Source organism: Canis lupus, chromosome 8 (genome assembly GCF_003254725.2).
Source record: "Canis lupus dingo isolate Sandy chromosome 8, ASM325472v2, whole genome shotgun sequence".
Lineage (NCBI taxonomy): Eukaryota > Metazoa > Chordata > Mammalia > Carnivora > Canidae > Canis > Canis lupus.
Window position 1 is genome coordinate 40,893,154 of NC_064250.1, and position 12,389 is coordinate 40,905,542.

The 12,389-nt window shown below is 33.9% G+C and overlaps 1 protein-coding gene and 1 pseudogene across 14 annotated transcripts in view; one reads left to right on the forward strand and one right to left on the reverse strand.

The window, feature by feature from the left end:
* LOC112658060 (proteasome subunit alpha type-1-like) overlaps positions 1 to 3,416 on the reverse strand; it is a 34,070-nt pseudogene extending 30,654 nt beyond the window's left edge.
* Positions 1 to 12,389, forward strand: part of GPHN (gephyrin) — a 634,768-nt gene that overhangs the window by 218,286 nt on the left and 404,093 nt on the right. The window lies entirely within an intron of this gene.

Sequence of the window (12,389 nt, forward strand, 5' to 3'; positions counted from 1 at the left end):
AACAATATTCATTCTTCCAATCCATGAGCATGGAATATTTTCCATTTCTTTGCATCTTCCTCAATTTCTTTCATCAGTGTTTTACATAAAGTTTCAATGTACAGGTCTTTCACCTCTTTGGTTAGTTTATTCCTAGATATCTTTTTGTCTTAGAGCAATTGTAAATGAAATTGATTCCTTCATTTCTCTTTGTACTGCTGCATTATTGGTGTATAGAAATGCACCAGATTTCTGTATGTTGATTTTGTATCTTGTGACTTTAGTAAATTCATTTATCAATTCTAACAGTTTTTTGGTGGATTCTTTTGGGTTTTCTATATATACTATCATGTCATCTGCACATAGTGATGGTTTGTCTTCTTCCTTGCTAGTTTGGAGCTTTTTACTTCTTTTTGTTGTCTGCTGTGGCTAGGACCTCTACTACTATGTTAATAACGACACTAACAGTGGACTTTATCTTTAGTTTTTGACATTTTAATTATAATGTGTCTTGGTGTGGATCTCTTTCACTTCATTCTATTTGGAACTCTCTGTGCTTCCTGGATCTAGTTGTCTCATTCCTTTGTCAGGCTAGGGAACTTTTCAACAATTATTTTTTTTTGGTTAAGAGTTTTGTGCCTTTCATCATCTATTTTTGAACGTCTGTAGTTATTTTTCAGTTCAGTTATTTTATTCTTTTGTTCTGTGACTTCTATTTGGTATTTTCCTATGTTTCCTATCTCTTTGTTGCTGTTTTCACTGTGTTCATTCATTTTTCTCCCAAGCTCACTTAAAGTCTTTATGACTATTACTTTGAATATCATGTAAGTTACTTATCTCTGATTCATGAAGATTTACTTTTCAGGAAGTGGTTAATCTTGTTCTTTCAGTTGGAAATATTCCTTTTTCCTCATTTTGATTTTCATTTTGCACTAATTTCTATGTATTAGGCAAAATAGCTATTTTTCTCAGTTTTGAAGGAGTCTCCTTGTGTAAGTGATGAACTTTATAGTTCAACCTTGCCCTAGTTCTTGTTGTGTCTTGAACCTTTGTGATTGTGTAAGCTGTCTGATTTATTCTTGATGGGTCCTAGGTTTTGAGATTGTGCCAAGTCCTGTCAGTATTCCAAAGGGAAGGATCTCAGTCAGTCCCGGTTCAGGCTGATTTGAAGGTAGTAGCTTTTAAAGAAGGAAATATCTGTAGTCATGTGAGACTGCACTCATAACCCCTACTGGTTTCTAGACAAGGTGATTTGGAGTTGTCCTCTTGATGACAGTCCCAAAAAAATTGGGCTCAGGATAAGTGTGTAGATTTTTTGGGGGGAGATGTGGTAAGCTATAATGATGCCATGGGAGAGTACAAAATTTGACATCCAGCCTATGTTCCCTGAGAACTCCTCTAGAACCTCTAGATGTGTCGTAAGCCTGAAGCCACCCCTCAGGCTAAAGCTGTAGAATAATTAGGCCTTTTTCACAGAAAGGCTGAGGATGCTGCCTTTGATATGGCTTCGGATTGGTAGCCTACCAAAAACTGTCTTTCCAATTATTTCATTTCTCTGGGGCCCAGCAGCACAGACCTCCAGGGCCATCATAGCCAAATGTGTTCAAGAGGCATCTCCTATGTGGACTGAACACTGCCACTAGTTTCAGTGGGGCTGCAGGAGAACATGGGTGTGAGGCAAGCCTGATTGTAGTAGCAAGGTAGAGCAAGAGTAAAAATGGCACCCACCAGCATCAGTGCTTAGCAAGGCAGAGTAAGCATCCGAAAATGGCACTTATCAATGCCGTCTTCCTCAGAGGAAGTCCTACTAGACTCCTGTATCTTCTGCAGATGTTTGAGGATTTATTTTTGAATCTCCTTCGCATATGATCTAGGTGCTTTTCAGACTGCTGCTTTTGTGTTGGGTCCAAAGGTGAGTGAGTCTGTGCATAAATCCTTCAAGAATGGACTTTACATTCTCCACAGTCTTTCAGGTCTTCTGGGTATAAGCCTTGTTGGTTTTTAGAGGCGAATGTTTTGGGGGCTCATCTCTGGAGTAGACCCTGAGGATTGGAGTTCCTAATGTGGGATACAAATCTATTTTTAATGAGGGTGGAATTCTATAGTGTTGAGATCTCTCCTAATTGTGGGTCACTGCTTGTGATTGGGAGGGTATGAGGGGGGCAAGACCATATCTCTGCCCCTGTTAAGGATCTCAGTTTGGCCTTTTATCCTAGATTGTGGAGGAGATCTTCAGCTAGTTTTTAGGACATTTTGGGAGAGAATTGATCTATATGTAACTATACATTTGATGTGTCTAGTGGAAGGAAATAAATTCAGGATTTTCCTAACACTGACATCTTGAAACCACTGTCTGAAACAGGTCTTTATTCCATCCCACTGTAACCAGAATCACTAATTAAATTTTTAAACAATATTGAGGATGTGATTGTTCAACCATCAGTAAGTAACTATTCTAAAGTATGGAAAATGCACATTTAAATATAAAGGAGTATTTTGGTCATTGTTATTTGTACCTTTGGCATGAAATAAGGTTTATGGGAGGTTTAATTAGAACATCATAAGAAATTGATACCAAATGAAATATAATTCATTAATGTATTCATTCTACAAATATTTAATGGGTACTCACTCTTGGCCGGGACTAGAGATATGATAATAAATAAGGCAGGGCTTCTTCTCGAGAAAGGGATGACATATATGAGACATGCATATACAGTACATTATAAAAAATACTATGCTCAGATGTACAAAGGAAGCCCATACTTGGTTTCTTTTCATATTTTTAATTTATTCTTTAAAGATAGAACTCTTAAGAATTTGAGACTATTAATAGTAAGTGTACATTAATGCATTTATATATGAAGTTTCTAAAGGTTTTGTAGCCAGACATTCTTTCTAGGCTCTGGAGTAAGGAAAAAATCATTCCTAATCATAAAAACTTTATATGGAAAGGCTAGAAAATCATGATAATAAAATGAATGAAATAAGATAAATGCCAAAATTTAAAGAATACAAGATATAATTCATTCATATTTAATTAACTTAACCAATTCACTATCTTAACCTTTCTTCTCAATTCCTTCTGTAAAACATACTGATATGTGTCCGTAATTCAGTAAGTAGATCCTTGAACAACATATGAGTTAGGAGCATCGACCCCAATTTACTAATAGCCTGCTGTTGACCAGAAGCCTTAATGATAACATACATAGTTAACACATATTTTATATGTTATATGTGTTATATATACTGTATTCTTGCCACAAAGTAAGGTACAAAAAAATTATTATTGAGAAAATCATAATAAAGGAAGCCCATACTGCTATGTCGGACCCTACCCATCACCAGCCTGGCCAGTATCACGTGCACATCCTGGGAAGTCTGGCACTATGCTCATTTCATGCATGAGTTGTCAGCCAGGAACATAAAGGGCAACATAATTAACCTGAACAAGCACTGGGGCTTCATGTATATCATCACCAGTGTGGCCTCACAATGAGGTAGCATGATGTAAACTATACTCAGCTGGTTGACCTGCATGCCCAGTATTCTAAGTCATATTTACAGATCCTGGCCTTCCTTGCAAGTTCAGGGGGGCAAAAACCAGAGAGTACTGCAGAGACCATGAATTTGCTGCTGGGTATAACATCAGACTTTGATATGTGCAATATCTGTGTGAATGGAGACAATGACCACCTGCTGTGGAAGTCCAGCCTAAGAAAAGAAGAATCTTAGAAAATGCCACCAAGTGAAACTGTACCAAATAGACATAGTAGCTTAATTTCTGCATCTGCAAGTATAAAAAGGACTAGCACAGAAGTGGTAACCATGGTCTTTTCAGTCCAAAATGAAGGAAAATGTATTAATTTGGGAGGAGTGGAGAAGATGGTTTCAGTGCTTTTTTTTTTTTAACAGATAACACACTGATTTATAATAATGTCATTGTATACTTTTTTTGATAGCTAGAACAAAATAAAGCTTAGCATGTCTCTAAAATTCTAAATTTTATCTTTTTGTATTTTATCTATGTAGAAATCTGATGATGAATACCACAACTAAATGAATTTGAGATGGACTGAACATGTTCTAAGGCTTCATCATTTTGATCCTTTTGACTTATGTTCTCCATCTTACTATTACTCCTAATTGTGCAAGGTAGCTTTGGCTTAGATTCCAGCAAGCCAGGAAAGCTGGAACAATTGTCCTAAAAATAAGTGTTTATGCTTCTGGGATATCATTTGGCTGATTTTCTAACTTAGTTGGATTTGGATCAGAATTAATTATGTGTTACTTTGATATCAATGGCAGATTTGTATTAATATTTCTTTCTAGAAGTTGTAAATTTAAACAATAGCAAAAATGGTAGTGAAAACTTTGTGGCACTCACATTTTGGTCATGTACTTCTGAAGGCTACTAAAAGAAGCATTATTCTATAGTAGATTTGTCTTATAATACCTATCCTTGTTTCCTTTTTCTCTTTTTTTTCCCCCTCATGCTAGAAATGAACTTTGGCTAGAGCAAAGATTAGGGCACCTTCCTTCTTTTGCAAGTTTGTGGGTGTTTATGAATCACAATTTGAGAACTAGGGGTCTATAGCAGTGTTTTTGCAAGTATGATCTTGTACCACCTACATCAGAATCACCTAGAAAGCTTGCTTAAAATGCTTATTTCTGGTCTTTATCTAAATCCTATTGAATCAGTATCTTAAAATCTAGATTTTAAGAGGTTTTCATGTGATTCATATGCCCACTTAATGTAGAATATCCTACCTTAAGTATATTTCATATCTTGGAATATTATCTAGTGATAATAGTATGTGCATATATAATTGACCCTTGAACAATAGGAGTTTGAACTGTGCATGTTCACAACTTTTTTTCAATGAATATATTGGAAATTTTTTTGGAGATAATTGACAGTTTGGAAAAAGTTACAGACAAACTGTGTGCCCTAGAAATATTGAAAAATTTTAAGAAACAGGTGTTTCATGAGTGCATAAAATATATTCATAAACACTAGTTTATCATATACTACCATAAAATACACACAAATCCATTATAAAAAGTTAAAACTTACCAAACTTACATTTACAAACACTTATAGACTATACAGGACAGCTTTTGCAATTGAGAGAAATATAGACAAATATAAAGTTGCAGTATTAAATCATAACTGCAAATAACTGTAGTACATGTTGCACTATTGTAATAATTTCATCATCATCTCACTGCTAATATAGTGACCTCAGGTATTGTATTGGTAAAACACAATGTCTTGCTAATCATCTGGAGAGCGGTTCAGCTCCAATAAATTGCTTATCACACTAAAAAGTGGTCTTTTGGTCCAAACATATTTTTAATTGTGTTTAGTGCAATATCAAAAACTTTGAATAACCCGTAGGATTCATACAAAATGCCACTAGTGATTCTACAGGTGTTCCCAAGAAACAGAAAAGTCATGACATTACAAGACAAAATTGAGGGATGCCTGGGTGGCTCAGCGGTTGAGCGTCTGCCTTTGGCTCAGGGCATGATCTTGGAGTCCCAGGGTCGAGTCCCCCCATCGGGCTACCTGCATGGAGCCTGCTTCTCCCTCTGCCCATGTCTCTGCCTCTCTGTCTCTGTGTCTCTTATGAATAAATAAATAAAAATCTTAAAAAATAAAAAGACAAGGTTGAATTGCTTGAAATGTACTGTAGATTGAGGTCTGTAGCTGTGGTTGCCTGCCATTTCAAGATAATCCAGCATAAGGACCATTATTTTAAAAAGGGAAAGATTTAGTGAAGCTGCCAATGTATCTGTGCCAGCAGGCATGAAAATCTTGTGCTTTTTGTAATATACCTTTTTATTTCATATTGAAAATGCAGCTTTTATGTGGGTGCAGGATTGCTATAATAAAGACATATTTATAGGCTCCAATATGATTTGAGAAAAAGCGAAGTCATTAATGACAACTTAAAGTAAAAGGAAGGTGATGGATCTAAAGCTAGAGAATTTAATGTCAGCAAAGGATGGTTTGATAATTTTAGAAAGACGTTGGGCTTTAAAAATGTCAAGATAACTGGAGAAGCGGCTTTTTCCGACTAAGAGGCATCAGACAAGTTCCCAGACACCATTAAGAAAATCATTTGAGGAGAAAGGATATCTGCCTGAACAGGCTTTTAATGAAGACAAAAGTGTGCTATTCTAGAAAAAGATGTCACAAAGGACATTTATTAGTAAGGATGAGAAGTGAGCACCAGGATTTAAGTCAGGAAGAGACAGACTAATTCTACTGTTCTGTGCAAATGCAATTCAGTTTATGATCAGGACTGCCCTTATCTATAAAGCTGCCAACCCCTAAGCTGTGAGGGAAAAGATAAACACCAGCTGCCAGTCTTTTGGTTGCACACCAAGAAGGTCTGGATAACAAGAACTCTTATTCTGGATTGGTTCCATCAGTGCTTTGTCCCTAAAGTCAGGAAGTACCTTGCCAGTAAGGGACTGCCTTTTAAAGTACTTACAGTATTGGGCAATGCCCCAGCCACCCAGAACCTCATGAATTCATCTACTGAAGGTGTTGAAGTGGTTTATTTGCCCTGAACAGGATGTCTCTAGTTTAGCTTCAAGATCAGGAGGTTATAATGACCTTCAAAGCTCATTACACACAGTACTCTATGTAAAGGATTGTCAGCACTCTGGAAGAGAACCCTGATGAAACATCTTGAAAGTCTGGAAGTATACCATTGAAGATGCCATCATTGGGCTAGAGAAAGCCATGAAAGCTATTGAGCCTGAAACCATAAATTCCTCCTGAAGAAAATTGTCCAGATGTTGTGCATAACTTCACAGGATCTACACTTGAAGTAATCAAAGAAATCATGAAAGAGACTATGGATATGGGAGTGAGAGGGAAGGCTGGAGGTGAAGAGTTTTAAGATGTAGATCTTAGAGAAACCCAAGAGGTGGTAAACACCACACCAGAGGAATTAACAGATGACTTGGTGGAGATGAGTGCTTCCAAACTAGTGCCAGATAGTGAGGAACAAGATGTGGAAATGCGAGAAAACAAATTGACATGAGACAGTCTGGCAGAAGGGTTCCAGTTATTCAAGACTACTTTTGACTCCTTTTGACATGTACCTTGGTATGAGCACTAAAACTAAAGCAAATGGTGAAGGAAGATCAGAAGGATTGGTATTATATAGTAACATTTTTAGAGAGGTAAAAGCAAGAGTCAGACAGAAATTACAGTGTTAGTTACACTAAGTGTGTCTGCCTCTTCCACCCCCTCTGTTTCTTCCACCTCTGCCATTTGTGAAACATGGCCAACCCCTCATCTTCCTCCCTTTCCTCATCCTGCTCAACATGAACACAAGGGTGAAGACCTTTATAATGAACCAATTCCACTTAATGAATAGTAAATAATCATCATGTTGTACAGTTAATAAACTTACCTGTTGTATATGCAAGTATCTTCATTTGAAAATCTGATAACTGTACAACAAGAATTGTATGAGATACTTTTGTGTCATCATCGTCTTAAGTATTCATCATGTAGAACATTGTATGTAAATCTTGTATGGAAGTGGATATCCTATCCTTAGATGGGCATGAAATTAGTGATTTTTAATACAGTATAAAATTGTAATGTTTAATTCTCTTTTTTATAACTTTACTTTCCAAGAATTATATTACTATACAGTACGCCCTCTCATGTTAATTGGAGAAAACTGTATCAGTCTATCAATCATAGGTAAGTGGTTTTTTTTTAAAGTAACAATGTTTCCAGTATTGTATTAGGAATATGACTAATACTGTATGTCATAAAAGTTTTATAACCATTCATATCAATTACACTAGGCTACCATAAAGCAATCATATTGCTGCTTTTTTGTTTTCTATGCATGAATTATTATACCTATAAATAAATACGAGTTTCTTTTTCACATTATCTTTTCATTTTTGGTATTAATGTAATACACAGACAATATCTACAGTGTTTTGTATCATACAATATTGCTGTAGGTACTGACAGATAATTCATCTTGCAAACAGATGTAAACTCACAGTATTGATAAATACAGTATAATATTATAAATGTATTTTCTCTCCCTTATTTTCTTAATAACATTTTATTTAGGTTTCTTTATTGTAAGAATGCAGTATATAATACATATACAAAGTATGTGTTAGTTGACTGTTTATGTTATCAGTAAAGCTTCTGGTCAACAGTAGACTATCAATAGTTAAGTGTTTGGGGAATCAGAAGTTATACATGGAATTTTGACTGTGGGGGAGGGCATGTTAGGACCCCTAACCCCTGAGTTGTTGAAGGGTCAGCTCTAATCTATATATAAACACACATAGGAAAACTGGGAGTGTGTGCTAAAAATTTTTACAGATGGGATGCTCTATCAAAAAATCAGAGAACATTGATCTAGATCTACACCATTCAGTATGGTAATTGTTGCTATTGAACACTTGGAAGGTGGCTAGTCAGCCTGGGATGTAAGTGTAAAATACACATCAGATTTTGAAGACTTACAATGGATATAAAATATCTTAGTAATAATTATTTAATTGATCACTTGTTAATATGATAATATTTTGTTATATGGAATCCAGTAAAATATACTAAAATTTATTTTACCCATTTCTTACTTTTTTTTTTTCAATGTGGTTACTAGAAAGCTTAAAATTACAGTTTGGCTAGCGTAAATTTCTATTGGACTGCACAGTTCTACAGCTTACAAACATTGCCCTGGGAATTAGAGGCTCTCAATTTCTTACACAGTTCTTATTCTTTATTCCTTTATTCATCTGAGTAATCAAGACAACACATATTTTATTTATAATTAGTTTATAACTAAAGTCCAAACTGACAGTTTTTATGTCATTGGGAGAGGTTAACATATATTAATGAGATTAATGGAAAGATTGGTGTCAATTTTAGGAGCCTGCTAAGAAATCCTTAAGAACTACTGAACTTAAATACGTTTTTTATCATGTTTCTTTAACTGCCAAATCAATATAAACAAATTTGCCTTAGAGTTTTACCGAACATTTGTGATATTGTCAAATTAAGCTTAGAGGATTACTTAACACTTGAATAATTCTTCTGATTGTAATAACATGTATAAATAATTGTTTTTTAAAAATGTTTATGGTTCAACAGTTCTGTGGAGTTTTAAAAAATAATATTTGTCTAAATTTAATATAGTGTGCGACTATTGGGGTTTACTGATTTGTCACAAATTTAGATGAATTCATGTATAAGGGTTGCTTTTTACTTAGATATAGATGCAACTTAAATTTTTAAAAAGTGATTTTGTTTTTACCTACTGTATACTTTATATTTTCATGTATTCTCAGTAGAGATATACTTTAAAAAGAAAAGGAGTGAGTTTGTCTTAATTTCATGTTGAATCTCAAATTGTAAAATTTCAAAGAGTAATCATGAATGAGTTTATAAAAAACAAAGTTGATTTCTCTTGTCTATGCAAGACGTAGTCCTTGGTCCAGTGGCTTTGACATCACTGAAGATCTTTAAGTAATACAGCATTTCAGGTCCCATACCAGATCTACCCCATCAGAATTCAAATGTTCAAGTGTGAGATGTGATGGTGTTACTTGCATGTCTAGATTTCTGCTGAGACTGCCACCTAGTGACAGATTTATAAAATTTATGCAACTAAGAAATCTAATTTTTTTTCTTCTCAAAGTAGTAAAATAATATATATAGAAAAAATATAAAAGGAAGATATTACTCTTTCCACATTTAGTCCTATACCAATTCCCTGGAGTCACTTTTAACTATTTCTTATTTTTGTTATTCTCATACTTCAATGCTAAAAATTACAATCCTATTCTTAAAGTCTTCACATGTAAAGAATATTTATGGACTTCCTGCTATAAAAGGTGAGGAATTGACTTACACCATCACATTTTTCCCTCCCCTGCCTTTTGGTAGTTATATTGATTTAGTTCTTTGATGGGATTAGTCTTTTTACTTCACGTAATATGCATCCATTTCTTTTAACATAAAATTTAGACATTCTCTCTTTGCTTTCTAGATGTTGAGGAAATCAATATACCAATTTTTAAAATTTTCCCTTTTTTGCTTCCCATATTCTGTCAGCTATACCATTACTTCATATTGTGAACATTTCTAAGATTTACATTACTTTTTATAATCTTATTAAATCATTCATTCCATGAATTTTGGCTGATTGCTTTTGAAATGCCAGATATCTTATTAGGTGCTATGGACATAATGATGAACATTTAACTGTATAGTATCTGTCTTCATGGGACTGATGGTTTAGTCTTCCATGCTTTGTGCAAGCACTGATTCTAAAAATTGAAATCTAATAAATTGTATATAAATTCTTATAATTTGTACATATTCTTCACTGTAGAACCAGATGATTTGACAAAGCTAATAAGGAAGGAATTGCAATACTATCTCCCCTAGCCCTCTGCTCCTCAAAGAAGAATACCAAGATCAAATGCATTCTCTCTACCTACATTCCATGAGTTCAGAATGACTCATTTGTATTTTCTTTATATTTGGATTATGACTTTTTTTATAGCATTTTGTTTTTTCAGAGATTTCTAATTGCCTTTTTTCCCCCTCATAGCATATGCTGTTACTCTGTCATTAAATTTCTCCATTTTCTCATGTGTTACTCTGCTGCATATTTTCATCTTTGAATTTTTCCTCCCTGGAGTACTCTCATTTTGTCCAGAGAGCATTTGCTCTCTAGGTTTACACAGCTATTGCTGTGTGCTTTATTTTCATTGCATTCCTGAAACAGTTATTCTTAAATTCATTTTTAGTTTTGGTGAATTATATCCGCAAGGTAGTACTTACTTAATGAATTAATGTATGTAGAAGGTAAAGTATCTGAGTTCCTGTATCATTGAAAAATATTTTATTTTCCCTATTCTTAGTGATACTATGGTTGGTTGTAGAATTCCAGATTCAAAATCAATTGCCCTCAGAATTTTAAAGCAGTTCTCCATGGTGATCTAGTGTCTCTGGATTTCTTATTTTCATTCTTTTAAACATTTATTTTTCTAACTCTGAGAGCTCTTTATTTATTGATTGATTTTTAAGTAGGCTCCACGCCCAGTTGGAGCCCAACATGGAGCTTAAACTGATTACCTGAGATCAAGAGATGCTTAATGGACTGAGCCATCCAGGTGCCCTTGAGAGATCTTTTTTTATATGAAATTTTATAGGATTACATGTAATAATATGTCTAGATATGGCTCTTTTTCAATCATTCTGCTTGGTATTTAATAAACCATTTCTATCAAAAGGGTTGTTGCTTTCAGCTTTTGGAAATTTTCTTCTTTTGTTGGGTTGTTTTCACTTACTATATATGTCTCTTCTCTTTCTAGAACTCTAAGTCAACAGATTATCTTTTCTATGATTCTATAGTTGCTGGCTTGCTTTTACTGTTTTGAATGGTTCCATCTCTTTAGGAGTGATATTGGCCAGTGATTCATCTTTGTGTTCTTTGTTAACCTGGTTTTTGTTTTTATATCAAGGTTTTACTGGTATAGTTGAGTGAATTTGGGACTGTTTTATTTCTTTCCTTATTATTCTTGTTATTGTAGATTTGTATAAGATTACAAGTTCTTATTCCATGAAAGTTGGGCCTAATGTTTTGGGAAGATTTTTAACTACTGATTTAATTTTTAATAGTGTAAGTACTATTCAGACTCTCATGTTGAGTCTATTTTAAAAGGTTATATTGTTATTAGAATGTGCTCACTTGATCAGTGTTTAAATTTATTATGCAAAAATTGCTCATACTAATCCTTTATCTTTTGAAACCTGGCTGGATTGGTAGTTCTATTTCTTTTTTATTATTAATATTATTTACTTGTGTCTTTTCAAAGGTTTGTGTGTGTGTGTGTGTGTGGAGGGGGTATCTCAGAATTTGTCTATTAGTCTTTGGAAGATCAAACTTCTTGACTTTACTGACCTTTCTCTATTATATTTTTAAATTTATTAAATTTTGCTTTTATAGTTTACCATCTTTTTTACTTTCAACTTACTCTGTTCTTTTTTTTTTACTTTTTTTTTTTTTTTTACTCTGTTCTTTATGTCTTAAATTGCACATTAAGGTCCTTAATATTCATCCATTCTCTTTTCTAATACATAGACTTATAATTATAAGTTTCAGCTTACAAAATTTGATATTCTGTCTTTTTATTATTTACTTTTTGTTTTTGTTGACTCATGAGATTTTTTAGAAGAGTTTTTCTGAATTTCCAAATATATGGGACTATTGTGTTTATCATATTATTATTGACTTTTATGTGGTAATATTTTGTTTTGAAAACTTGGTTTGTATCATTCTGATTCTGTGAAATTTGTGGAGTCTTGTTTTATATTCTCACCAACTATTAAT